Source organism: Myotis brandtii, unplaced genomic scaffold (genome assembly GCF_000412655.1).
Source record: "Myotis brandtii unplaced genomic scaffold, ASM41265v1 scaffold328, whole genome shotgun sequence".
NCBI lineage: Eukaryota > Metazoa > Chordata > Mammalia > Chiroptera > Vespertilionidae > Myotis > Myotis brandtii.
Genome location: NW_005362626.1, coordinates 3,771,091 through 3,796,032, shown reverse-complemented (window position 1 = coordinate 3,796,032; position 24,942 = coordinate 3,771,091). Strand labels below are relative to the sequence as shown.

The 24,942-nt window shown below is 41.0% G+C and overlaps 1 protein-coding gene and 1 long non-coding RNA gene across 2 annotated transcripts in view; both read left to right on the top strand.

The window, feature by feature from the left end:
- CTNND2 (catenin (cadherin-associated protein), delta 2) overlaps positions 1 to 24,942 on the top strand; it is a 642,889-nt gene that overhangs the window by 358,920 nt on the left and 259,027 nt on the right. The gene's annotated exons all lie outside the window — the stretch shown is intronic.
- On the top strand, positions 1,968 to 19,153 carry LOC106726892. Its single transcript, XR_001363019.1, has 3 exons — positions 1,968 to 1,980; positions 18,810 to 18,815; positions 19,080 to 19,153. It is a non-coding gene; the product is annotated as an uncharacterized LOC106726892 (long non-coding RNA).

Here is a 24,942-nt window from a genome sequence, read left to right as displayed (position 1 = left end):
TTGGATCCCTAGAAATCAGAGAGTGTTAAAACTAAAGTATCTTTAATCTTAAGGTCCCCAATAATGAGAAGTACAATGATAATAGATAAAAATAATTGGGGGTTTAAAGAAATAGGGTCTTGAATTGCGAAGTAAGACAAATAATTATTTTGGAGTATACTTTTATGCTCTGAGTACATTTTCCCACTAGTAATTCATATTACTTTCTGCTTCATAATCTCTACTTTCTCATTAAAAACCAGGTTTATGTGGTTAATGTGTATGTCTCTTGTATTAGATATTCTTATACTGAAAAGAGAATGAGACTTGCAAATGAAGTCATTCCTTATACCAGTCATTTAAGATGAAGCAGAGCTCTGAGGCAGGAAGCTACAAATGAGAAAGGAAGTACATCTCTCCCCCCATTTTCATTGTGGAATGAAAGATCAGAATATTTAAGAGCACAAAGTGTGAATATTAAAAATGGAACCCCTTGGAAATAAGCTGAGAGCCCATCTCCCTGGAATCTCATAGAGAATTAGAGGCCTGCAGACTCAGACAGGAAGCTCCAAAGTTCAACTCCATGTTGGTGCACGGTTTCTATTTCATGTCCATGTGCCTCTCGCTCACTTCCCACTTTATACCTTTTAAGGTTCTGAGAGGTGGTTTTGTGCTTTAAAAGAAATCAAGGGATAGTTTTGTAGGTCCAGATCATAATAAAAATAAGACTATAAAAATGGACAGTAATATCTTTCCTCCCCCAAGGTTGGTCCTTATGAGTGGAAGCCCTCACCAGGAAAAGAGAGACCAAGAAAACTCAGGAAGACAGAATTGGTTCACTTGTTCAATCATTCCTCAAAGGCTGAATTCTTCTAGGGGGAATCTTGACAGCCCTAGATTTTATTTAAGAAAAGTGGCATCTGTATATATGTGCCACTTAGATTATATGTGTGTATATACATAGAGTATGTGTTTGAGTGTATATGCACGTAAACAATCTACCTACTTGTTTATTGGCTTTACACACATTTATCTAGAGATAAGACCTATAAAACTTGCATAAGCACACTGTTATTAAGTTGACAAAAGACACACAATAACAAGTATTGATTTTTCTTCTTGCCTATTAATCAGTCTGCTCTCTCAACTCTTATGCTTTGCTTTTATTTTGTCTGACCACTTAAAAATAAGTCATTCTAAACAGTTTGCACTCTTTAAATCGATATTGATAGAATGTTAAAAACTAAAAACATAAATTCACAAAATTAGAGAAGTACAAGATTTGTTTCCCTTATGGAAATATGGATCTGTGAGAGCATTAAAAGGCATAGCCTAGTTGCTAATTTATGTGTTTTATAGCCATCCACATAGCTATGCTCAACCTCTTGAAATTACATGCTGTTTGAAGTGCTCCATGCTTGTCAGAGAACTTGACCAGTTCTGTTCTTAATTAAAAGAACTGTCTTCTTCAACTTATGCTGCTGTAACTATGGAAGGCCAATTTCATTTTTAGCAGATCTCAATTCATCCTCAGAACTTCCTTGTTTATTCCACCACAAGCAAAAATCTGAAGTAGCTTTGGTCATTTTATGTATAGTCCAGTTATAATATTTTTCTTGATGTCATGTGACTTTGAACATTTACTGGAGGACGAAAATGGGGCATTCAAAACTTTTATTGTCTTACATGGCAGGTGGTAGTGGACTGTCAGTTGGTAACGAATGGAAATTAATTTCCATTGCATCTTGAGATGCTTTGCAGCTGTATAATAGCACGTATTAATTTGGAGATAGTGACAACTATTGAGAGAAAATTCGCATTTTATAGGAAGAAAATTAACATTTTTGAACAGAATTTCCCATTGCATGTGATACGTTGCAGCTTGAGAAGTCTAGTAACTTAAAGTATTGAATCTAGTGAGGGTCATAGTCAATTACCTTAACTGAACTGCTGAGCCAAGAGTGTTCTAGAGTCCAGGTAATTCTATTAGAAAGAGCGGGAGTCTGAGGGGGAGGAGAAATAGAAAGAAAAGGAGGAGAGACAGAGAAGAAGACACTGAGTGGGAAATTCAGTGGGAAAGGTTCCTGCCATACAGAATATTTTATGCACTTAATTGCATCTTGAGTGAGATGAAGCATGTGTCCTCGCTTAAAATTTTATACTAGAACATGGCCATGGACCACCAGTCCTCTTTAGAGGTGAAGTAAGTCACCACACTGAGAAAACTCTGATTGTGTTTGACAACTGAGCCATTTGCAGAGAAGCCCCTAAAGTGAGGGCCTCCGTCTACCCTCAGCTGCCCTGGCCAGAAGCTTGCTACAGGGCAACTCCAGGGTGGTTCTTGCTGGCTTTGAAGCTTAGCACATGCTTGCCCACATTTTTGGAATTCAAACACTAGTTACGGGACTCTTGACAGCCCTAGATTTTATTTTACTAAGGAAGAGTGGCCAGTCTTTTACTTTGTAAATGATCTCTTCCAACCACTTCTTAGTACACGGGACAGGCAGACATGAAATACCCCTGGAATATAGGAAAGCCTTTTCAGTTGCATGAAAAAGGGCCTTATGGAAAAAGCAAAGTTGGTTTCGGGCAGATGTTTGGAAACCACTGGCTTAGAAGCCACAATTGGGCAGAAATCACTTCTCTGAACCCAGTGAGTAATGTAGAGTTATCTTTTTAAAAAATATATATTTCTTTATTGATTCAGAGAGGAAGGGAAAAGGAAAGAGAAATAGAAACATCAATGATGAGAGAGAATCATTGATCGGCTGCCTCCTGCACACCCCCTACTGGGGATCGAGCCCGCAACCCAGGCATGTGCCCTGGGCCGGAATCGAACCTGGGACCCCTCAGTCCGCAGGCTGTCGCTCTATCCTCTGAGCCAAGCTGGCTAGGGCTAGAGTTATCTTAAGATATCCATATATGTCCCGTAAATGTGAAAAAGAAATCCTGGCTTTTTATCTTGTTTACTTTGCCTATATATGCTATTTGAATGCATTTGCTGAATGAATGACTAGAATTAAAATTTTTCTTTTGATTGTTTCCATGCATTTCAAAGCAGTAGTAAATTCTAAAGTTGTAATTATTTCTAAAAAATGTCCATATAATTAGCTCACTCTGCAGAATTAACAGTAATAATGTTTGTGGTAACCAGTGTCCTGTAACCTCAGTTTCTAGGTGTTCCCACCTTTGTGTGCACCCACCCCAGTGAATAGGGCTGGCCTCTGTGACCAGCAGGAGACTGTTGAACTGATTGTGTGACTGCGGTAGGTAGGGAAGCCAGTTCAACATCCTCAGGCACTCCGGAAGCCCCATGGAGAGGCCCATAGGGTGAGGGACCAACCTGCCCACCCACCTTCCGAGCAAGTCCCCCAGTGCCAGTCAGGGCTTTGGGTCTTCCAGCTTTGATTGCAGACCTTGTGGAGCAGAGATAAACCACCCGTGCTGGTCCCTGTCTTGAATTCCTGCACAAAGGAACCATGAGATCATAAATGATGATGACTGTCTTCAGCTATTGAGCTGTGAGATGATTTGTTAGACCTAATCTGCCTGGTCATCTCACCAAGCTATCATCTTTCCTCCCAATATCTCCTGGGAAATTCCTTTTTTTACTTTTCTTACTTAAAAGAAAAAAGCCAAAAAGTTCAAACAATCTACACATCCATCGATGGACAAATGGATAAACAAAATGTGGTCTGGACACACAATGGTGTTGTCATTAATACTTTGTCTTCCGTTACTCAGCCTGAAAAAGGAAGGGCATTCTGACACATGCTACAACGTGGATGAACCTTGAAGACGTTATGCTGAGTGAAATAAGCCAGTCACAAGCAAGGACAAATACTGTATGACTTCACATATAGGCAGTTCTCCGAGTCATCAAAAGCAGAGAGGCAGAAATTAGAATACTGGTTACCAGGGGATCGGAGGAGGGGGAGTGAGGAGCGGGGAGTTAGTGTTTAATGGAGTTTCAGTATAGGCAGATGAAAAAATTCTGGACAGCAATGCTAATGGACCTAATACCAGTGAACTGTGCACATAAAAATGGTTAAAATAGTAAATTTTATGTTACGCATATGTTGCTACAATAAAAACAAAAAGCAAAGAAAGGAGAAACTAAAAGAGCCAGCCAAAGGCTGCTCAGGCCCTACTCTTACAGACAGAAGCCAAGGTCAGATGGAGGAGCAGTGGATGAGGGTCCCTGGGATGAAGAATGAACAGAAGTGGGACATGGATCCTGAGCGTTACCCTTTGCAAAGCAGTGCTTTCTGCTACTTTGTGGGCAGCTCCAAGGCCCATTTTTCAAGGAGAACCTGCATGTCCTAGCCCATATATTATTTGCCAATTATATCACCTAAGTAAGTCCTGTAATCTCTTGCCTACATTTTCTTATGATTACATAAAAATAATAATATATATTACAATAATATATAACCTAATATATTAGCGATTAGACTCGGTTAAAATAATGAATGTGAGATTGCTTTTTAAAATTGATGGCACAATATTATTCTATAGAATAAAAATATTTATTAACATTGTTTGAGAAATGGTGCCTTATGGTGATCAGTTTTAAATATATTCATTCATTTATTTAGCAAATATTTATTGAGTACCCAGAGCCACCAGGCACTGTTCTGGACACTAGAAATTTTTAGATAGGAGAGATGAGATAGGAACATTAACTAGGAAATAATCTCATCTAAAAATCATATAAACTTTAAAATAAATCAAATTTAAAGTGAAACTATCCACTACAGTTTTATTAAAAATTGCTCTTAGTAACTGATTATACCAGCTACCCCATAATTCTGCTGTAATAACCTCAGAGGCGCCTGCTGTGCTTTTGGCTTTCGGAGCCAACGTTCTATTCCATGACGTGCACGGAGTGTTTCCCCCTCACACTGAAGATGGAGGCAGCAACTCCTCCCTCCAAGACCCCAAATCACAACGCCTTCAACCAACAGGAAGGTAGCAGACAGGATAAAACACACCCCATCTTTCCCAGGAGCCAACAGAACTCCTATCCCTGTCTCTTTGTGACCAAGATGTCTGCTATATTTCCAGCCAGGTTATTTTATATTTGAAAAGAACTCATTAAGATAAGCGGCAATTAGCATCTATACTGCAGTAAAAGTGCTCCTGACATTAAGGAAGAAACTATGAAGCAAGGGCTCTGTTAGGCTGAAATGCTTCTGCAGGGGGCCATCCAAGGTATTTGCTGGGCTTTGTTTTGAAGATTATGGAAACATGACCAGATTTAAATTTAGCATAAATCAGCCTGAAAGTAATAGGCAATACTACTGAAATGGTAAAAGTAGCCCTTAGAAACACAAACACTGGACTTGTCTGCTAGGCAGTGTGCATGCATGGTCACACACACACACACACACACACGCTCAAGCACACGCATACACAGACTAGACCTGCTCTGCTTAAGTAACCGTGAACCTTTGATGACAACAAATTTTCATTTGTATCTATTAGAAAAGGGTTTGTTTGATTACCTCGCACTGTTGCTTTAATAAAAATGAAGACAAAGCTTGCAACGTGTAACAGGAGACCCCCATGTTCATCTGCATAGAATGTGCATGTCATCGAAGCCCATGCCGTCTACAGAAGCACTTGTATGTAACATGTCACATTTGCTCATTCCCGGTAATAAGCACTTACCAATTGCAAGGAATAAAGATGCACCCTGGTCGTCTCAGTCAATGGGAGCTTGTTGTAAGTTTCCAGAGGGTATGAAAGGGACAGGAAGCTGCCGCAGCAGCCTGGCCAGGCAGGTCTCATTGAAAACCCAATCACGGTCCTGGATACAAAAGCTGCTTTGGGGCCATGGCAGGAACTCCAAGTGTGGTGCTGAGAACTGAGCGTTTGTGGTGTGGGGCGTCTGCCCCTGCCCCCTGCTTCCCTCTGACCTCCTTCTCCCAGCACTGCTGGCCAGGGCTGCTGCTGCCGGCTTCTGCCTTGTTCTCTTGCCTCTCTCTGGTCATGTGTCACTGTACAGTATTTTGAATTCATACTGGCTTAGGAGAGCTGCTAGGGCTGAATTGTGTCTCCCCAAATACATGTGTTTGAGAACCAGTCTCCAATATCTTAGAATGTAACTGTATTTGGAGAGAAGGTCTTTAAAGGGATACAGGGGCTCAACTTGTGGGTTGTGAACAATGAAAATACATCCTGCATATCAGATATTTACATTATGATTCATAACAATAGCAAAATTACAGTTTTGAAGTAGCAACGAAAATAATTTTATGGTTGGGGGTCACCACAATATGAGGAACTGTATTAAAGGGTCACGGCATTAGGAAGGTTGAGAACCACTGAGGGTGAGGCCCTCATCCAATGTGACTGGTGTCTTTATAAAAGAAAAGACCATGTGAAGACACAGGGAGAAGGTGGCCATCTGTAAGCCAAGGAGAGAGGCCTCAGGAGAAACCCAACAGCTGGCACCTTGATCTTGGACTTCTCGCCTCCAGAACTGTGAGAAAACCCATTTCCAGCCTATGGTACTTTGTTACGGCAGACCTAGCACACTGACAAATGCAAGAGGCTATGTTTGGAGCAATGAGTGGGTATTCGGGATAAAACTTGCTGGACAGAGCTCAGGCTGCCTCATCTGCCACCCCAGGCAGATCTGCCTTCGGATCCATGGGAACCCCAAGGCATTCAGCTGCTGTGGAATTTATAGGGATCTACACCTGTGTATCCTCAAAGGAGGCCTTTGGGGTGTGGCAGCCGCTCTCAGAAGGTCAGAGTGAGGCAGGTTAGCTGGCTGGTCATTTTGCTCATATAGACATTCCTTTGCTGAAGGGGAATTTTGAATAGTGTTTAAAATGCAACATGCAAGTGAACATATGTACATTTATCCTCTCTACATTTGAAAAGATGTGTGACACATGAGAGGCAGGATTATTTGGGAAAGACAACAGTGCTGGGGGAAATAGAAGGCAGTGGGAAAAGAGGAAGACCAGATATGAGATGATTGACAACATAGGCATAGTCTACAGGAGCTGAGCAGGGCAGGTGAGAATAGGACATCGCAGACATCACTCATTCATAGGGTCATCAGGAGTCAGAGCTGACTCAATGACATGTAACAACAACAGGTTATAGAAAATGAGATTACAAAAAAAATAGAGTAGTTTTTACTAGTTCCACACATAACTCATTAAATGTATGAAGACATCAATCTAATATAATAAATCACTATTGCTTTGATAAGCTGGACATACCCACTTATGAAAATTGAATGATTTCTACAAAATAAGAATTGCTATCATTCATTTCATTCCTCAGTTTTAAAATCATCGAAACAATGTACTCAGTCAACCACATTCTGAATTTTACATCAAAATATGTTGTACTTAAAAAATTACAAATACTAGAATGACCAGAACTTTCTAGCACCTTCTCTAGAGCCTTGCTATCAAAGCGTGGTGTGGGACCTGGGTGCTGGTTGTAAGTGCACTCCCTCCCTGAGAGTCTGCCCTTTGACGGGACACCAAGAGGGATTCTATGTACAAGAAAGTCCTAATCACTGATGGCTAGTCAGAACCTTCTCTCAAATGCCATGTCTGGTTTATTGCAGAAGTTAGAAATCAACCTATGATATGAAGTTGTTAATCATATTTGACCTTGCAAATGTGATTTTTATTGTATTTAATTTTAGCATCATAATAAGGTATTAGGGTCATTTGACTGTTGCAGTCTTAGAGTTTTTCCTTATTTTATCAAAAGTCTGAAATATTTTAGAAACAAAGTGTTCAACATAATATATAATTAATAACAAAATTCAGACTCACTTTTTAACATGTTGCAGAATGGATTTTTCAAGACATAAGTTACTTTAAAAAATTCTCACAGTATATATTATCTTTATTTTTGCAATAATTATAATGTATCCTTATTATTCTGCAACTTTATTTTATTTACATCATATGATGTGGGAACCTTTTCTGTCAAAATATGTAGACTGACTTTGTTCGTTTAAGCACTGCATCCATAGTATAGATGTAACACCATTTACTTAATTATTCCCTCATAGATTGCTCTTATGTGCTCTTTTCTGGGAACTCTTTTATTTCCTCATAGATTGCTCTTATGTGCTCTTTTCTGGGAACTCTTTTTCTTTGATTATTTATTATCCAGGGATTGTAGTTTATGAGATGGTGTTATTCCCTTTTTGATTATTTATTATCCAGGGATTGTAGTTTATGAGATGGTGCTATTCCCTTTAAAACTGTCAAATTTTTCAACTTGCCTTTTAGAGATTTCCAGCAATTCTCCGCCTTCCCTGTCCCCAGCTCAACCCTCCAAATGTCTCTATTTTCTCCTAGTGAGCCTTTCTCAGCTAGCCAAGGTCATCTGAACTAATTGTGCAGAATTGGGCTTGCTCAGCGCTGTATCCCCTCTCTCTGCCCTTACCTGCCTGCCCTTGGCCTCCATCAGACCCAATGTAATGCACAGCCACATCCAGTCATTCCTGGTTAACTTCAGCCCATAGCATCCTGCTCAGCCTGAGACCCTTCACTATGAACGTCGGCACTTGGTGCTCTGTTGTGATTCGGTGCTGCCTTTGTGGGTGCCTTGTACGTGTTCCTTACAGATTAGGTGGGTGCTCCTCATCACCTCACCAGCATGGAGGCAGATGCAAGATCATTCTCTCCAGGGGAAGCACATTCCCAGGGGTGCCTCAGACCCACCTTAGAGCTTGGAGCCTTTAGAAACGCAGAATCTCAGGCCCAGCCCAGACCTTCTGCCCAGAATCTGCATTTTAGCAAGATCCCTTTCGATTCATTCCGTATTAAAGTTTAAGAAGCCTTGCTCTGCAGGTCAGTGTTACCCAGTCATTCCCCTTTGCGTCACTATTAAAAGACCTTAATATTTCTTACACAATGTTGTGGATTTTGCACCCCCAGGGAAGAATCTGGGGTGAAACTGTCAAGAAGCACGGGGTTCTAGAGAAAGTAAATTCTGGACCAGTGGCTTCCAGAAGGTGGCAGGTCGCAGGGTGAGGGGCACCAAGCACTCTAAGGCAATCAATGCCAAGACCCTCATTTGCTCCAGTACCTATTTGCCCTCTACCCATTCTTTCCACCTCCCTTTCACAGTGTCTCTTCCTTTTTTACAAATAAAGGCCAACCTCATACTCATCCCGAGCCTCACCGCATATTTATGTGAACAATTTTTTAATAGTTGTATCTATAAAAGTCCAGTATAGAAATTTTGGTACTGACCTGTCTTATTTGGCAAAAAATATAACACTTTTGCATGGATACATAAACTAATTTTGAATCCCCCACATCCATCTCATCAAGGGATGCATTTTCAATAAAATTATATTTCGTGTTTCATAATGGCAGATCAAAATGTGTATGCTTAATTATCATACCTATGTTGATAACTCAATCCAAAAGAAAATAAAAAATTAAGTTATATCTACAAAGAAAATAAGGATATCTGCATAAGTGTGGATGAGTTGATGTGTTGTTTTAATGAAATAGCAAGTCACTGCCTTTGATCTCCTATATGTGATTATTTTAAAGGGAAAAATCCATGGAGGTTCCTTCAACAACCGAGATTGCTTCATAGTCTAAATTTTATTGGGTCAGGCTCGGAGCCTTTTATTAAGACTGCAAAGGAAAACAAAACTTCTGAAGAATTCCATTAGGCGTGACCTTTGAACCAGTTTCTCAGAAGTGAGAAAGGAAACACAGAGTGTCGTTTCTCTTAAACACCAGTTCAGGCAAAGAGGGTCAGTGCTTGCGCTTCAGACTTTGATTTCCATTTAAGGCTTTCACTCTTCAGAAAAGAAGGATAATGGGTTAGGTTGAAAGCTGGAAAAATTAAACTTGGCCTTGAGTTTTCTGAGAAATCAGCACCCATTTATCTAGCAAATTTCAGAAGCAAACTATTCTAGCCACAAAACCAATAGTGTCTTTCAATTAATACACAGCAAATAAGGATGTCTGCAGCCCCATTTAAACAATGGGCCAACTATACTCTTTCCCATCCTGTTCCCCTCTCCATGGTCAATGGCACACTGTGCAGCAATGGCAGGCTGCCCTCGGGCTGGGAAGCCTTGGGCGTTTCATCTTTTCCAGAGCCAGGATTCTTCCCTGCCAGTAACCTGACGTGCCCCCAACCCTGTTTAGGAGCGACACCACTTAGTTTTTTCACCATTAGTAGAAAAAGAGAAGGGAAATATTCCAACTACTCCCTAGTTGTTATGCAAGCGAAAAGCATGCTTTCTTTCAACGATCATTGCAATGATCAGAAAGGCTCTTTGGTTAAGTTTCAAGGAGAAAAAAAAGAGAGCATGTAATTCCTTTTTGCTATATGCCCTTTAATATTTTTCCTGCTCTCTTCCAACTGGTAACACGTGGAGAGCATGTAGGCTGTGACTTAGAGAATGTTCTGTGCATGAAGGAAGCATGTTGCGTGCTGGTGTTGCACTGCAGGAGTTCAGTCTGACAGGACAGTCTCACTGTGAAATGGCATAGGCATTATTTTTTAGCCCTCCCCACGAGCAGGTTTAGCCCCCTCCAGGCATTGGAGTTAACCAGGCTACAGTCAGAAAACTTGAAGGCCATGTCAGTCATGTTCCAAGAACCCAACATCAGGCTCCAGCATCAGGCTCAGGCCGGTCCCCTTTTTACCTAGAACAGTGGTCGGCAAACTCATTAGTCAACAGAGCCAAATATCAACAGTACAACGATTGAAATTTCTTTTGAGAGCCAAATTTTTTAAATTTAAACTATATAGGTAGGTACATTCAACTTTAAATTCGCGGTTTTCATCTTCCGTTTTTCTTTGCTTCTTCTTTGTAGCCATCTCAAATAGGGCACCTAAAAAAATGTTTCATTTTATAATAATAAAGCCACCAACACAAAAGAATTACAGTTCTTAAATTGATGACAAAAATACCTGTAGGATTTGCAGCTGGTTGGAAAAATACAGGTAACTTTATGCTTGAGTAGGTACTTTTGTCACCCGTGCGCGATTTGCGGATGCACTAGCACTAACCACTGCACCATGAGACTGCTGACTGACTGGCTCATTCAATTCATGCATGAATCGCGTGCGCCTCCCCTGCGCTGCGTCTCCCGTCGCCCGACAGACCGACACCCCCCACTTCTTCTAACGCCACTTCTTCAAAATAAACTTGCCTAGGCCGAAAACCGACTTCTGCACATGGGCCACGAAGTTTCAATTGCACTGTACGTGCGCGCCCACACATGGTATTTTGTGGAAGAGCCACACTCAAGGGGCCAAAGAGCTGCATGTGGCTCGCGAGCCACGGTTTGCCGACCACTGACCTAGAACCTGCCTTTTCTAGATTGCCAGTTTCCATACTTCTAGTGACCAGATGAGGGCATGCTTCCCTGAGCGCCACCTTTAAAACACAGCACCTCAGCTCAACACCCACAAGGCACGGTGCTTACTCTGTGCTGGTGATTCCCATTCTTTCCTGGGGGCTGGAATCCTGTCCATGGTGAGGACCTTGTTCCTCACTGGTCAGATTTCCCTGCTGCCATGTGCTTACCTGCTTTATGCCCCACCTGCCCAGCTAGAATCCCCAATACCAGGCTCCTCTCCTGAGTGCCGCATTTGCATCTATTGGGTAATTATTCCAGACATCTCAAAAGCATTGTATCTCATCTCTTAAGACTCTAAGTCAGTTCTGCTTCCTTGAGCCGGTGCTCTGTGCAGCCTAATACTTCTTAAACTAAAAATCTTGACAATCTTCAACTCCTTCTCCTCTTCACAAATCACAAAGCTGTCCATGACTTTTTCTCTGAAATTCGGCACCCATCTAGACTTACCCCCACCTCTGCTTTTCTCTTGTCATCACTCTCGTTGAAACATGCCAAGCCTATCACCTGGTCCCACTACCCCCAGCTCTCTCTCTCAGTTCTAGGCATCCTCGTCCCAGCCACCAAAAACATCATCTTCAAAACTACTAGTAACTTAATTATGCCATTCCCCTTCTTAGTAGCTTCTACTCATGCTCTGTTGCCTACAGAATAAAATACAAATCTACATTCTGAAATAAAAGACTGCACAAATTTGCCCCACCTTGAGTCTCCAACTCCATCCCTACCATATTCCTCCATGTGATCCAGCTGCCGTTGTAGGAGCTGCCCTGCCCTTGCAGGCATCTGTGCTCTTCTCTCAACTGAAAGGCCCTTTCCCCTTTGCTCTTCTGCAATATTCAAATCACCCTTCCCATTTCGAGAATGATCTCTTTTGCTTCTCTCTGTGCTCCCCCTGGAGGGTCTGCAGAAATCTGCAGGTCTGTCTAAAGAAGGGAAGGGAAGGGAGAAGGGGAAAGGAGGAATGAAATAGGGCCCAACTACTATGAGAAATCTTAAAGTGAAAAAATTGAGTCAGAGGGGTGGAACTTTGGCAAATAACCAGATTTCAAGGGCACGTACGCATTCGCGCCACACACACACACACACACACACAGTTTGATTCTGGACACTAGAGACCAGAATGCTTGAGATGTATCTTTTAGAAAAACAAAATAAAGTCAGGAAAATATTAATAAAATTGCCAGCACATTGCAAAGAAAGTAAGAACCATTAAAAGGCATCATATTTTTACCACAATTGAGTAATGACAAAGTAATGCCATTTAGGTTTTGAATGCTGGCACAGTGCTGGAACAGTGCCAAGGCCATTAATGCTGGCAAGTTATTTAGACATTAGGGACTGTTCATTGATACGATATATATTTATTTCAAGAAAAAAACTTGAAAAAATTTATAATGTTGTACAGAACATGCCACACTGGTTGATTACCAGTTAGATATTTCAAGAGTTTGTTTTATAATTCTTGAAATGACCACTCTCTCCTATGGGAATGTATTTCTCACCCCTGTCTGAGTCCCTTTATCCCTGGTGCAGGCGATTGTATAGCCTCTTTATACTTCACTTTTATTAATCTTTCATTTGAAGCCATTCATAGTTTTAACAATAGAATAATGTGGAGAAAGGCTGGCTCTCTCCTCTGAATTAACCAAGCTTTCCCTAGACATGGGAAGTTTGAAAAGACGCCCAGACCTTTGTGGCACAGTTATTTCTAGTAGAGAAGAAAAATTGAGTGATGATTTTCAAGTCTTGGACTCTATAGAGCAGCGGTTCTCAACCTGTGGGTCGCGACCCCTTTGGGGGTCGAACGACCCTTTCACAGGGGTCGCTTAAATACATCCTGCATATCAGATATTTACATTACGAATCATAACAGTAGCAAAATTACAGTTATGAAGTAGCAACGAAAATAATTTTATGGTTGGGGTCGTAAAATGAGGAACTGTATTGAAGGGTCGCAGCATTAGGAAGGTTGAGAACCACTGCAGAGCATTTTCTTGGTTGTCTGGCATCTTTTAAATTTATCCTGAAGATAAGGGAAAACGTAAACATGAAGTGTGACGTACTTAGAGAAGACAGGAAATGAAGGTGTCAGTCATGAGCCTTGTTAGTTGCTCTCAGTGGGTTGTCAGCACGTGATGTTTCCTCCTCTGTGGGGAGAGTTCAGAAATGTGGGTCAGAACTTCTTTTCAGGATGGTGTCCCTTGGAGGGAAAGGCTGCGCAAAGTGCCTCACCTGGTCACCTGCTTCTTTGGGATGAGAGTGATGAGTGCCTTCTCCAGTAGGTTGTCTCCATAGATCATGTGGCTCACGGACTTCCAGATGCATTGAATTTAAGAGTTAGAGTGTGTGGGGGGAAAAGATCAGAAATGTATCACTAAAGTGGTGTCTCTTGTCAGTGACATAAATTGACTGTGCTGTGTACAGTTATTGACAGATGATTGCCTCTGCTCCCAGAAGTAAAGACCATGTTACTTTTTGCTTTCTAAACTCTAAGTTTACATGATTTTTAAAAAAATGCCCTATAACCTTCTCTAGAGTTCATGTGTCTCCATACATAGAATATGTCCACATATGAGGTTTTTAAAAGTTAAGTCATTAAAAAAACATACATGGGCTTTGTTAACTTCCAAAGCAAAACACCCATACTTTGATAGAAACTTATTTTGACTTTGAATATAAGTTTTCTTCTATACTATACACATCTTAATTCTGTTTGTAATAAAAGACTTTTTTATCCTATAACTGTCAAAATAAAAGAGCTTACATTGTGTATGCATTCCAGAGGCCACTGAAAATACATATAATTGAGCAATTTCATAAAATATTAAAACCACGAATTATTACAGTGTAACTTTGCTATATATATATTAAAAGCATAATATGCTAATTAGACCAGATGGCCAAACAGCAGAACAACCATCCAGATGACCTTCTGGACGACCTTCCGGATGAAGCCGGGGTGCCAGGGTCGGAGGCAGCCACTGTAGCTGCAAGGGCCGAGGCAGCCACGGCAGCTGCAAAGGCTGAGCCCCTTGCACAAATTTCGTGCACCGGGCCTCTAGTGTATATATAAAACACTTCAGTGAAACTCTCATGTGGGACAGTGCATTTATGTCACTAATCTTTTTGAAGGCAATTCATAAATGTTTATTATATAATATCATGCAAATATGCCTTCATAATGTCGACAGAGAGTCCCTGCAGCAAATGCTGTGATAACATTTACATTCCAGAGATGAGTAAGATGTACCCATGTCTTCAAGAAACTTTGGGATGTGTGTGGAAAAGTGACAGTTTAAGTCCTATGAGAATGCTAAGCTATTGGCATCTGAGGCGAGCACTTAATGAGAACGGGAGGTGGGAAGGCTTTCCAGAGATGCTGCATGGAGAAGAGGCAGGGCAGTTCCCAAGTCAGGTTCATGATGATGTGAAAGGAAAAGTGTGATGTGTGTAGGAAGCAAAAGGAATCCAGCCTGGGAGATGCTGGTGCATGCAGGGGAGGGCAGCCCAGGTCACCACCAGGGGGCGAAGTGTGCGAGCCTTTCCATTGTTCTGAAGGGCATGGAGGTGGGAGATGGCAGGATTAGATTTCTTCATTGTGTCTTCAATCAAGACCACAGAGGGTGGGAAAACATAAGGCTGGATCTAGGAAGCTGGCCTCTGATTTAGAATCAGACAGGGGAGGATAGTGTTGTGAGTCAGCCTTCCATGTTCAAAGGACCACATCTTGACTGGGTGGTTGTTCAGTGTGTGTGTGTGTGTGTGTGTGGGCGGGGGGGGGGGGGAGCCGCGGGGGGAGTGTCCTTTTTTCTCCAATGTTTTTGCAACAAGACAATCTGGTCCCTCACACGTTTCCCATCTTTCTTTTTCAACTGTGTTACTTTCCTTTTCTTACAAACTTCTCAGAATTCCAACTTTGCACTTGTATTACAGCATTATCAAAATGTCTCCTGTTGATAAAGCCATAATATAGGATGGATATTACAGTGAAGGCAGGACTTTCTTAAATGGCAACATGAGCAGGGGGCATGGTGGAGAAGGGTGTCATGTCAGCAGTGAATCAGAACTATTTGTTCCTGGCTTGATGGCTGCGGTTTGAACCTTTAAACCTGTATCCATTTACCACCATCACCTGGCAAATGCAGTGGGTGTTCCGTGGAGTGTAGTATTGATTTGACATAATAATCTTTCTTATCATACACAACTCCTGCAAGTGACAAGAAGGGAAAAGTAAATACCTTTTCAGTGTTTTAATGTAGAAAATCACTGTTTTGTAAAATATTATTCATTATTATGTCAATTTTTCTGATAGCTTAAACGGTTTTCATTCTCTTTTGCTGGTGGATCCATTTCCATTTTAGTTTTATGTTACATGTATTAAAAAGGTGATAAAACTGATTTTTAGAATGCATTGCCACGTTCTGCATTTATTTGAGAAAAAAGGGATAGTGTGCATGATTTTCAACACAGGAGACATAATTTATTACATAAAATTATGAAGACAACTCTATATTTATTAAGCTGAAAAATAGGTTGCATAAAACTATGTTAAGTTATGTTTTTTTAATCTTAAGAATTGGTGCCACCTTTTAGAAGTTTGGAAGATTATTGAGTATTCCTTTAGCTTTGTTTTATGATACTTGTTTTCAATTTTTGGACTAATTAAATGTTTAGTATTCTGTACTTTTTCCTCACTCACAGATGTTTTTTATTTTCATTTATTTAGTTAGTTAGTTTTTAAATTTCTTTATTTCACAGATTTTTTTTAAAGCCATGATTTAGTTGCTGGTTTCAATGAGGAAACCAATATCCTATATAATAAAAGCCTAATATGCTAAGTGCCCGGTCGGCCGTTCAACCAGTCGACCAGTCACTATGATGTGCACTGACCACCAGGGGACAGATGCTCTGACTGGTAGTTTAGCTTGCTGCTGGGGTTCGCCCAATCTGGAATGAGCGAGATGGGCCGGACACGTCCTGGAGCCCTCCCACAGTCCCTTCCTGGCTGGCCAACCTCCTGCATCCCTCCCTGGCCCCGATCATGCACCAGTGGGGTCCCTCAGCCTGCCCTATGCCTTCTCGCAATCTGGGACCCCTCAGGGGATGTCGAAGAGCTGGTTTCGGCCCAATCCCTCAGGCCAGGCTGAGGGACCCCACTGGTGCACAAATTCGTGCACTGAGCCTCTAGTCTACATAAATGAAAACCTAATGCAAAAAAGTAAAATAAAAACTGAAGTAACATTACTTATTTGAGCAAAAGAGATACCCAAGGAACTAAAACATGTCAACTGTCAGTTAAGTTTATAAACACTAAAAAAAAAGTTACACAAAATGTTGTATTTGAACAGCCATGTATTTCCTTTGGGTACTTGCTTCTCTTGTAAGTGGTCTATGGCAGGAATGTGCCTATGACCAGTAAGCTTGGTTTCGAGCTCCAGATTGGATGGTACAAAGCGCTCAGCATCATTTCCGTGTCACTGTGATTAGTGTTCCTAAATACTGGGTCAGTGCCTATGTGTTTGCAGCTTCTGTTTGTGAGGCTGCAGGCCCAACAGCTTAATGGAAATAGGAAATGAATTCTCCATTTTAGAGTAAAATAGGATACATCAAAATATTCCCATCATCAAAGAAAATCCAAATATGAGAAATTGAATATAACTGTGGACTTATTCTGTGCTTTGTCATGCAAAAATAATTTTGTACATAACTTGACAGGATTACTTTAAATAGTATATCCATGGAATATACATTTTAATTTACAAATAATTATGTTGTTTATTCTTCAAGCTACCTATCTTACACAAAGTCATGGTGTAAGTATTTAACACTCTTTATTCAACAAATACTAATTGGCATCAACCATGGCCGTGACACTGTTCCAGATATTGGAAACAGACACCGTTTCTATTCTGTTGGAATTTACACAGTAGTGAGAGGGAACGTTAAACAAGGAAATACAACCACAAATAGGCAGAATGTTCTGAAGAAATAAAGCAAGGTAAGGAGATGTAGAATGAAGCAGTATGCTACTTTACCCACGGTGGTAAGGAAAAGCCTTTCTATGGAAGTGACATTTGAATAGAGACCCAAATAAGAGGTGGGTGTCACCCAGCAGAGATATCTGGGAGAAGAGTCTGAGCTGGAGGGAACTGGAAGTGCAAAGGCCCTGAGTTCCAAACCCACTTGGTATATGTGCATAAAAGGATCGTGAAGGTGGAACCCACAGGATTTGCTGATGAATTAAATTTGTGGTTTCAGAAAAAAGGAGGAGGCAAGGACAACTGCTGTGGTTTTGTCCTGAGTTCTGGGAAGAACAGGGGTTCCATTTCCTGGAATGGGAAATTTCAGGAGATATGCAGGTTGGGATGCAGGAGGAGAGGAAAGTGGAAATAGTTTTGGGCTTGTCCATTTTGAGATACAGTTTTATACCCAAGTGGAGAAGTAGGAGACACAGGAAAGTGCTGTGTTCTGGAAGGCAAGAGAAGAAAGTGGCTAAAGAAAGCGGCTGTGATCCCAAGTGCCATGGGCTGCTGAAGACTGAGAATGAACCATTGGGTTTCACATCACGAGGTTTGGGGAGTGGGGTGCTACGACCCTGATTTGCTGGATTCACCAGAATATGAGTGAGGAAATGTAGACAGTAGTGTGGATAAAAATCAGAGAGACAGTATGTTGTGCAGTCAAGGACATGAGCTACCTTGATTCAAACCTCAGTTCATCTGGGGCCTGGCTGGCATACCTTGGACCAGTCACTAATCTCTCTGTGACTCGTTTCAGTTAAATATGAAATGACGACAATAACATCCCTTATTTTATACTTACCATCATAGGATTCTTGTATGGAGTAATTAAAGGTGTTTGCTGGAGCTTTCAGTCTGCTCCAGGAGGGTGTGGTAAGGACACAGGGGCTGGACTCCACAGGCGCTATCAGGGCCTTGTAATTCTCCACAGAGAGAACGAGTCAAAATAGATTCTAATGGTGTTTTGATTTGGAGATAAAGGAATTCTGGAAGGGTAAAACACCAAAGCAAAAATTTATTTAGAAAATAAACAGAGTATGTGAAAAAAAGCCAGCTGTCCAGTGTAGTGTGGGCGGCTTTGAGTGTGGATAAGTGTGTAAGTGTGCATGTGCATGAGTAATACGTGTGTGTGTGTGTGTGTCTCAGAGGGTAGGAGGGGATGAGAGGAAGGGGACATTAAACCTGGACCCCATGGAACACCCCCTCATGAAGAGCAGCACAGCCTTTGTTTCTGAAAGTCAAGGATGACTCCCCAGGTGTTATGAACAAGGATTGACAGAATCAGAACTGAGTTGTAGGAAAATTAAAGTGATTATAACATGTAGGACGGAGTGAAGGGATGGATCCATGAGCTGTCACCAAAGATGACTTTGGGGATTTAAACCTTAGAAAACAATCTTATAAATAGAAGCAGTGAAGGCAGAAGGAGGTATTAAGTTTGAGGGGAAGCTAAGGATTCACTTTAGATGTGTCAAATGTGATGCAGCAGTTCAGTCAATCAGCAAAGATGCTTTGAATACCTGCTAGGCACCAGGCCTGGCCCAGCACTGGGTTTGTAATGAACAAGGTACTGAGGGCATTCAGACTCCACGGGAGCCTGGGGGTTAGCTGGGTTATTCTGTCTAGCCACTGCCTAACACAAGACCTCACCCATTGGAAGGGCTCAAATATTTGTTAATGAATGAAGACACAGTCCAGCCAATGTGGCTCTGTGGTAAAGCATGGCCCCATGAACCAGGAGGTCACAGTTTGATTCCTGGTCAGGGCAACTGCCCAGGTTGTGGGCTTAATCCTCAATAGGGTGTGTATGGGAGGCAGCCGATTAATTATTCTCTCTCATCATTGATGTTTCTCTCTCTCTCCCTTCCTCCCTCTGAAATTAGTAAATATATTTTTTAAAAGACACATACAAACATACTGTGGCACATCCAAATGAAAAGATCTGAGCAATTAAAAATATTTCCCGGGTTGACATCAATATTAATTGCTTCAGATTACTTTTGCCTCAAATGAAGCTAAATCTACTTCTCAAAATAAAAACAAAATCAAAACATATTTAAAAAATTAACATAGGCTTCACATTGGATGTAGTCTATCACTAATTTAGAGTTTGTGATTTATGGAGCCTGGGGAGCATGGAACCTACATTTCCTAAATCAGGGTTGGTTGTAAATCAGATCTGTCCCACAGCCTGTTTTGTAAATAAAGTTTTATTGTAACACAGTCATGCTCATTTGTTTATGCACTACTTTTGCACTACAACAGAGGAACTGGGTAAGTGTGAGACACTGTCCCGCAAAACCTGACTGGCACTGCACAGAAAAAGTTTGCTGACTCCTGCTTCCAAACCAATCTGTGAAAAGTTACATCTAATACTCTCAACAATAAAAAATATATTTTAAAAAAAAAGAGTAGATTTATAAATGCAATAGATCGACAGCTTCCTTACAAAAAAATGTAATCCAAGCAGAGAGTAATGTGGCTTAGGCATACAATTTAAAAAACTAATTATGCAACATTTCTGCGTCTAGGAATTAAAGCAAAGCTTTTAATAGGCAGCACTATGAATACAATTTAATGAATGTACTTAGTAATAAATCTCCCTTATTCTGAAAATTATTTTTATAATTCACACTCTTTATGTAGTTAAACCAAATGACTGATGTTTTCTTATGGAACCATAATTTTTTTCCTAGAAAACTCTTAGTGAGCACAAGTTAAAATGAGCATAAACTGATCTCATTAGACAATGAGTTAATAGAATACAAATTATCACTGAGAACGTATTAAAAAAATACAGGCCATGCTCAACCACTGGCACTTCCCTCAACCCCTTGGCCTGTTTATTGTTTCACAACACATCCACACAAAAGCCATCTCACATGAGCCGGCTCCTGCTGGGGATAAGGAGGCTTCCCTTCCATCAGCTTGCCTCCAGCTGTTGGACCCTTTGCTTTGTGCCCTGAGCCCATGAACACTTGGGAACACACACACACACACACACACACACACACACACACACACACACACCGCTTTGTGGTTTGCATGTTATCTGAAGGGCATAGACCTCTGATCTGTACTCTCTTCCTTATTGCCTCAAAAGCAGAGAAAGAAGGAAAGAAACACTTAGCATGGAAAGAATTACGATCGCTATAAAGACTAATTTGACCCTGAGGACTGATACAGGACTCCGGAGGCAATTCAGAGAAAAAGCTTAGACATCAAACTCCAAGCAAAGCAACCCATCTACTAATACTCGGCCTCCCGAAGGGACCACAGTAAAGGACAGCAGTCACACCAGTGGGCACCTCCCTGGACACTGGTTGGAGCTCTGCCTCCAGTCTGCAGGGGGAGCCTGCACCCAGGCCTCCAGCCTTCTCCCAGGGCAGCACACAGAGGGGAACAGAGGCCAGTGAAGGTAGTCCTCGCTGAGGCACAATGTGGGAGCTAACACTAAGGACAGAGACTGGGTTTTCTGAATTTAAGATCAAACTTGGTTCTCTGTGCCTTTAGCTGGGCACAATGCAAGCCAAACCTTTGAGGCATGTTGGCATTTTGATTCAGCAACACGGTCAAAGATCAAAGCATCCAACAGTCCTGTGCGTACATGGATATGAAAGCAACCCGTACATTTTAAAGATAGCTGTGCCTTGCGTAACAGGCCCAAGGTGAACCTGTGTGTTCTGAAAAGATAGCAGATCAAGAAAGCTAAATTCTGTTTCCAAGGCAACCAAATGACAAATAGCTTGATTCTTAATCCAATGGATGGTGTGGTAACTCTGGCACATTTCAATTAGAAAATGGCTATAGGAAAACAGACATCCCTGGACCCACCCCATGCTGGCCCAAGGAGCCTATTTTTCTAATAATAGTTTGAAAAGATTCCCTAACAACATTGATGGAAGCAGCATTTAGCTTCTTATCTATTGAGAAAAACAAAGGCAGAAAAACATAGAAGTCATGAGCGTGGGAAAGTCAATTCAAACCATAGGAACTGGTGGGTAAGACAGACAGAGACCCACTGAAGTTAAGAAAAGAGGCACGTGGAAAGACAACCTAAAGAGCTGACTGATATGCGTCACTATCATTTTATCCTCTAATAAAACAATTCACTAATGAGACTGTCCTCAACTAGTGTTGAGAGTGAGCATTTGTTATCCTTTAAAGATTGTCGTACTGTTGTTAAGCCGTGAAGTTTCGATGACTGGATGCAGAGACAGTGGCGTAGTCCCATATATAAAATGCATGACAGGTGCAGATAGTCAAGAAAGGGGCCCCTGCATGGCTGTGCTCACCACCAGTGTCCGTCAGCACTAACTGCCCAGTGTGAGGTGCTGTTTGGTATTTTAACATTCAGATGACTGTGTTTTCACTTTGTCTTGATTATCACTGAATTTTGAAGTGAAAATAACTAAAAATGGGGTCCCTTGGAAATTTGTTAGAAGACAGTGGGTGGCATACATTTCTGCACCCTGGGATAAAACCCGAACGCGTGCTTACTTCGGCGTTTTGTTACATAGTCCCCACTCCTCCCTCTCAAATCCTCTGGGACGGCAGTTCTCAAAGTTCACCCTGGGATAAAACCCGAACGCGTGCTTACTTCGGCATTTTGTTACGTAGTCAGTCCCCACTCCTCCCTCTCAGATCCTCTGGGACAGCAGTTCTCAAAGTGTTTGATAGACCCCCTTCCCTTATGTGCTTAAAATTACAGAAAAAGTCAAAGAGCTTTTGTCTCTGTGAGTTACATCTTTTAATATTTACCATATCAGATATTGAAATTGATAAATGTTTAATATTTAATATAGTCATTAAATATTCATTTCTAATAAGTATATTAAATTAACAATTTATTGAATGTATTTTAGTAATCATAATAAACCCACTACATATTGATAAAAATATTTTATTTAAAAATAACTATGTTTTTCCAAGTATGACATTCTTTTATAATTTTGAATCTCTCATGTGTATGGCTTCAGAGAAGGCAGCTATATTCTTATATCTGCTTCTTTGTCAGTCTGTTCAGTCTGTAATACATTTTGTTTGAAGTACATGAAGAAGATATGGCCTCATGCAAATACAGACTTGGAAAAGGGATGAGTATTTTCATAGCTTTTTAGATAATTGTGAATATTCTTTGATACTTTACCAAAACTCTACAAGTTGTAGTTTCTTGCAGTGTAGTTGAAATAAGGAATTTTAATATATAGCAATGAGCTTTTTATACTGTGTTACTTAAAATTCATTACTCTGCCTTGAATGGACCTCAAATGCTTTGAATGGATCTTTCACTTATGCATGGGGTCAGCATATATTGTTCTGACTTATGCAAATATTCTAAATGTTGATACATTTTATTGTACGATTTATGTTCATAGTCACTTTTTAAGGCCGTATGTGTTAGTGTCCCCAACACTCTTCAGCAGAGAGTCTTTAAGTGGTAGGAAAATTTTAAATTCAAAGTGACGGATTCAAGGTTTCTCATATTCTAATGCTTTCATGGAAGTTCGAACTTTGTCGTTGGCAGCAAATACTGTCAGTTATTACCCTTGAGGTCAGAAGCTCACTCTGTTCATTGTTGTCCATGAGGAAAGGCCTGCAGATACCCAAGACTAAGTGACCACAGTTTGTCTATCAGTCTTTCCTTCAAGTAAAATTCGTGTCCCCTGAAAAAGGCAGCTGGTTCACTTTACAACTCAACACACAGCCAGTGCTTTTCCAGGAGCGGATCATTTTGTCACCCAGAATATTAGCAAGATGTGCAATCCAGGGTCAAGATTTAGTAAAAATTAATCATTTTTACCACTACATCAAGGGCATTCTTAATTGGAACTGGAGTGTGTGTGTGTGTGTGTGTGTGTGTGTGTGTGAGTGACATTGAGGAGTGTAAGTTTGGTCTCACTGTCATGATTCTGTTCTGGCACCGCAGTTTCTTCACCATTACTTCTGCAGCTTTAGTGCAAATGTCAACAAAGCTGAAAGGGAAACTAGCATCGTAATTTCATTATGAAAATAGTCATAACCTTGTAATGTCTGAGAGGAGTCCAGGTTTCCTGAGCCAGACTTTAAGAATTGCTGCTCTAGTGTGGCTGGTGTGGCTCAGTGATTGACCTATGAACCAGGAGGCCATGGTTTGATTCCCATTCAGAGCACATGCCTGGGTTGTGGGCAGAATCTGCAGTAGGGGGCATGCAGGAGGCAGCTGATCAATGATTCTCTCTCATCATTGATGTTTCTATCTCTCTTTCCCTCTCTCTTCCTCTCTGGAATCAATAAAAAATATATATACTAGTATATATTTTAAAAAGAATTGCTGCTCTAGGTTAGCCCTGGTCTGTGATGATTCAATGACTACTTCCAACACCAGGAAAATGTTATAGAGTAACTCACACCTCTGCCCTAAAGTGTTTTTTTAAAAATACAGCACGTTTCATTGAATAGTGTTTACCTATGGTTAATGCTTAAAGAAAGACGGTTATGGTCTGTGTTCAGTGGTATACATGATGCTTTGAATTCACTGAGTAATGTGTGGGTTGTTGATTGCTTTTTCATTCGGTTGCACACTACTTATTAAGAATAAATACATACTTTGAAATGTTTTCAGAATTTAATTTTCATTATTTATTCACAGCGTGATGCTACAATTTTAATTTCTTTTAGCAGTAGTAATATTATGTTGGCATTATAAAAGAAACAGTAAGAAGTATGCAGCCAAGCATGTTAGATTTGTTTATGCATCATTTTATTTTAAATAACACATCTGATAAACTAGATAAAAATAATGTCCCCTTTGGGGCCTTTTTGTGAATATGGTCTTGTCTACAATAAAATGAATTATTTTATCCAACTGTCTTTTTCCATGGAGAGCTTGAGGAATGTCGTAAGTAGAAACTCTGTGGTGTGGTGCACTGGGATTGTGTGAGGGCCACCTGGGTGACCTTGTCCCAGCCTGAAGGTGTCAGGGGAGGTCCTCCAGAGGCTTAGAGCAGGGTGATCACAAACTTGGGTTTTGGAATCATAGTCACTTTGGTTTGCTCTTGCCTTTATTATCTGGATGACCATGGCCTTTGTTTTCAAAACTGTAAAATGGAGTAATGATTGTATGAACCTCTAACTCAAGATGACTCAAATGCTATGAGCATTTGATGACTGTAAATTGCTGGAGTGTTTTAGCCTATTGACCAGTTCCTAGTGAATTAGTTTGCTAAGTGCCACACACTGAGTGGCTTAAACAATAGAAAATTCTCACCCCACACTTCTGGAAACAGCAAGCCTGAGATCAACGTGTTGGCAAGGTAACGCTCCTTCTTAAGGTGCCAAGGGAGGATCTGTTCAGGCCTTTCCTGTAGCTGCTGGTGGCTCCTTGGCTAGAGGCAGCATAGCTGTAACCTTCACCTGGCCTTTTCCCTGTGTGCGTGTCTGTGTCCACTTTCCCCTTCGTATGAGGACTCCAGACACTCATATTGGTTAAGGGACTCACCCTGCTCCAGGATGACCTAGTTTTAATTAATTACGTTTGCTGTGATTCTATTTCCAAATAAGGGCACATTCTGAAG